Genomic DNA, 4,498 nt, shown 5'->3' on the forward strand with positions numbered 1-4,498 from the left:
CATCTTGGATACTAGCCCTTTCTTTTAAAAATTCTATTCATTTATTTGACAGAGACAGCGAGAGAGGGAACACCAACATGGGGAGTGGGAGAGGGAGAAGCAGGCTTACCCCTGAGCAGGATCATGACCTGAGCTGAAGACATACACTTAACAACTGAGCCACCCAGGTGTCCCAATACTGGCCCTTTGAAAAAAAAATATTATGTTCAGTTAGCCAACATAGAGTATATCATTAGTTTTTGTTGTAGTGTTCAATGATTCATTAGTTGCATATAACAACCAAATGCTCATCACAACACGTACCCTCCTTAATACCCATCACCTGGCTAACCTATTCCTCCAAATCCCTCATTTCTGTAGCCCTCAATTTGTTTCCCAGAGTCCTGAGTCTCTCATTGTTTGTCTCCTTCTCTAATTTCTTCCCCTTCGGTTTTCCCTCCCTTCCCCTGTAGTCCTCCGTGCTATTCCTTATGTCCCACATATGAGTGAAACCATGTGATAATTGTCTTTCTCTGCTTGACTTATTTCATTTACCATAATAGCCCTTTATCTGATATGTCATTTGCAAATCCTTTTCCCATTCTGTAGGTTGACTTTTAGTTAGGTTGACTGTTTGGTTTGTTGTACAGAAGTCTTTGGTCTTGATGAAGTCCCAGTAGTTCATTTTTGCTTTACTTTCCCTTGCCTTTCGAGATGTGTCTGGGAAGGAGTTGCTGTGGCTGAGGTTGAAGAGGTTGCTGCCTCTGTTCTCCTCTAGGATTTTGATAGATTCCTGTCTCCATTGGAAGTCTTTCATCCAGACTCTTAACTCTAGAGAACAAAGTGATGGTTACCAGAAGAGTGATGGTTGGGGGCATGGGTGAGATAGGTGATGGGGATTAAGGAGTGCACTTGTCCTGATGAGCCCTGGAAAATGCATGGAAATGTTGAATCACTCTACTGTATACCAGAAACTAATAGAACACTGTATGTTGACTGTACTGGAATTAAAATAAAAGAAAAATAGTTGGCCAACTGTGTTATGCATATGGGAATCTCAATACTGTCTTTCCTATTTGATTTTGTTGGTAAATCTAAACCTGTTATAAAGTGAAAAGTTTATTAGTCATCATTATGTTTTCTTTGTTAACACATAATGTTGCATAATTAGTTCTACCATTACTTATTAGTAATTGACACATATCCTGTTCTATTGTTTCATTTAAATAATATCATTTATGTTACAATAATTGAGTAATACACAACAATGTAGAAATCACAGAATGATCTATTTTACATAGTTTATGTTAAGATAAATCATATATTATAGCAAAGAAGTAATTGAATTCAACACAAATACATTGAACTCTAGGCTTTTGCCAGGAACTGGAAAGAGCACCAGCATATTTTGTGGAGCGTGGAGGTTGGGAGACACACTCAGTGTTTACGCCTTGCCCTGAAAGATGGTCCAGATATAAAGACAGTAGCTAAAAAATGTGAGGAAAGGAAAGGTAAGTAATAGGATGTCATGCTTATTGAGTGCTTTATGTCAGGTGTGCTTCAAAGATCTTTACTAATCATTCTTCTCTCAGGCGACAGTGCCCCACAGTACAAAAATCTCAGTGTCATCCCCGGTTTGGAAATGAGCATGTTGAGGCTCAGAGAAAGGGAGACAGCTTGTGACTGAAGGAGCTGAGATTCCAACCAATGGAAATCCTTCCCTTCTACTCAAGTCTATATGAGCTTTTATAAAGCCACATGCCACTTGATTCTTTCTGGTGAGGGATCAAAGGGGTATTTAAATCCTCATAGAACTCAAAATATTCTGTGTTGAGAAGAGAAAACAGAATAAAAGGCCTACCGAGGAAAGAATAGATTCAGAGGGCCTGTCTTGGGGGAAGACTCAGCATTGACCTCAGGCCAGTGGCTTCTTACTCCACCTCTGATGAGGTTACTTATCAACCAGAACCTTTATCAGACCCATCAGGTTGTTCCCCAAACTTACTGGACTCTGATGTAGACTGAGAGATTTTTGTATCAAGCAGACGTGAATCCTTTCTCAGGCTCTGGGTTTCCGTGCTTGACCTTCTGAGGACCGAGAATGAGGACCTCTTCATGTGAAAAGGATGCAGGAACCACCTTGAAAGGGTCACCACTGTCCAAATCAAGACAACCTGCAGATCAAAATGAATCATGGCAGGAATAGTTTCCCAATACTGAATGATAACCCGTGAGTCTAGAGAACTACTTAAGAAAAGCTTTGAAAATCGAGATTGACAGAAGGGAAAGATCTTTACAAAAGATTGCTCAGAATTAAAGATAGGAATAGACAGTGGAAAGAAGAAATCACCTTTGATAAAAACATCATAACAGTTCAGCCACCAGTTATCAGTAGGTGGTCTTTGGGTGAAATGATGTTAGGGCACAAGCTATGGACTGTGGGAACCACGGTGAACTTAACACTACTTACGTACAGTGAATCTAGACTGTTTCCATGTGGCTCATGAGGCAGGTTCAAAGTGAAGGGCATAATATCAGATAGTAACAGATTTTAAAAAGAGAAGAAAAAATAGGAAGGTCTGGACAAATAGAACGCACATCATGAGGTGGTAAATGTAAAGTCAAAGAGAAAGAGTCCCATTGAATGCAATGGACAAAAAGATCCAGATAAAAATCCACAACTTTCTAAACCAACGAACCGACCAACAAGTGTAAACTTTTGCGGTGCCTGGGCGGCTCAGTCAGTTAAGTGTCTGCCTTCAGCTCAGGTCATGATCCCAGGGACCTGGGATTGAGCCCCACATCCAGCTCCCTGCTCAGCGGGAGTCTGCTTCTCCCTCTCCCTCTGTCCCTCCCCCCACTCATGCTCTTTCTCTCTCTCTGCTCTCCCTTTCAAATAAATAAATAAAATCTTAAAAGGAAAACTGCAGGAGAAATAAAAACCTCGAGTGGCAAATTTTCACAGCCCTCTCTCAGCAGCCCCCAAATTAGTAAGAATGCAGAAGATTTGGACAGTTAAAACATCTGAATGTAGAAGTAGATACCTAATCATATAAAGTACATATGATATGGAGATACAAAATAAAGACATAAAATATAGGTATAATGTACATTTAGATATTCGATAAAATAAAATATAAGTTAAAAAATGAAACAATATTCTATACATTCGTTTAAAATGAATATATACAGATACAGAACTATATATATATATAAATACATATATTTATACGCAGAAATCTATAGGTTATTTTACTAAACAGATAAAAGAGAGTCATTATTTTTAAGGACATATCATATGTTTATAAAATTTAACCATAAATTGGACAGAAAGCAAGTGTCAATATATTTCAGAAGAGTGAAACCCACAAAGGATATTCTTTGATCACAATTGCAAATGTGCTGGATCATTGTAGAAATGATAACTAGAATTTCCACATATTTTTGGTAATTGAATAGCCTATTGAACAACACCCCAGAAGGAAATCTCAAGGGAAAAAACGGTGTGAACTGAATGAACATGATACTGAATATATGGCAGTAAAATAGACCTCTTTCTGTCCTGGGAATTTGCCTTTGGATAGAAAGATATGTAGTTTTCAAATCATCCCATACTAATGGAGAAGCTGTTAGAAGTTAAACATTCCTAGAAATGCCACTTAACTCTGTTACCTCATTAGGTGTCAGTGTTGGGTTTAAATTATGCACATAAATGGAAAAACGCCAAGCTGAATCTCGTGCTTGCTCTGTGTGGGATCTCCATGAAAATTTTCATTCATAAAGTTCATAAGCTTCTCTCTCAAGGGACTCCTGGACAATATTCTTCAGGATATTCTCAGGAACCTGAGAGAGGGTGAGGAAGAATCAGAGGGAGATAGGAGTAGAGAGAAGGGACAAAGAGGAATTGCAAGGAGGAAAGGGGGAGGCGGTCCAGGTGTGTGGAGGGGGAACCATGGGCCAGGGAGGCCCTCCTGTACCAGCGGGGTCTTGCTCAAGTTCCAAAACCAGGCCCCAGGTCCTGCAGCCTGGAACTGGCACAGAGGCATTGCTGATCTCGACCCAGAGTATTCGAGAATAAGGACCTTATTCTCCCTCTGGAGCTAGCAATGTGCAGCAGGATGGGGGTTGCTATCCTCATGTCCACTGTGGATCCTGATGCAGGATGGTAGGTGGACGGTTTCAAATCCCAAGCATTCGGGGCGCCTGGGTGGCTCAGTCGTTAAACATCTGCCTTTGGCTCAGGCCGTGATCCCAGGGTCCTGGGATCGAATCCTGCATCGGGCTCCCTGCTCAGCAGGAAGCCTGCTTCTCCCTCTCCCACTCTCCCTGCCTGTGTTCCCTCTCTCACTCTCTCTCTGTGTCAAAAGAAATCTTAAAACAACTGAACAAAACTCAAACAAACCCCAAGAATTCTCTTACGTCATACTTCATCAAGCTTCTAGTTGTGAAACGTCATACTTCATTAAGCTTCTAGTTGTGACCAGGTGGCAATTAGTATTTGAAGGTAAAATTGGTTCCT

Source organism: Eumetopias jubatus, unplaced genomic scaffold (assembly GCF_037043125.1).
Source record: "Eumetopias jubatus isolate StellerSeaLion01/CBP00866 unplaced genomic scaffold, mEumJub1_p1.0 scaffold_45, whole genome shotgun sequence".
NCBI classification, from domain to species: Eukaryota; Metazoa; Chordata; class Mammalia; order Carnivora; family Otariidae; genus Eumetopias; species Eumetopias jubatus.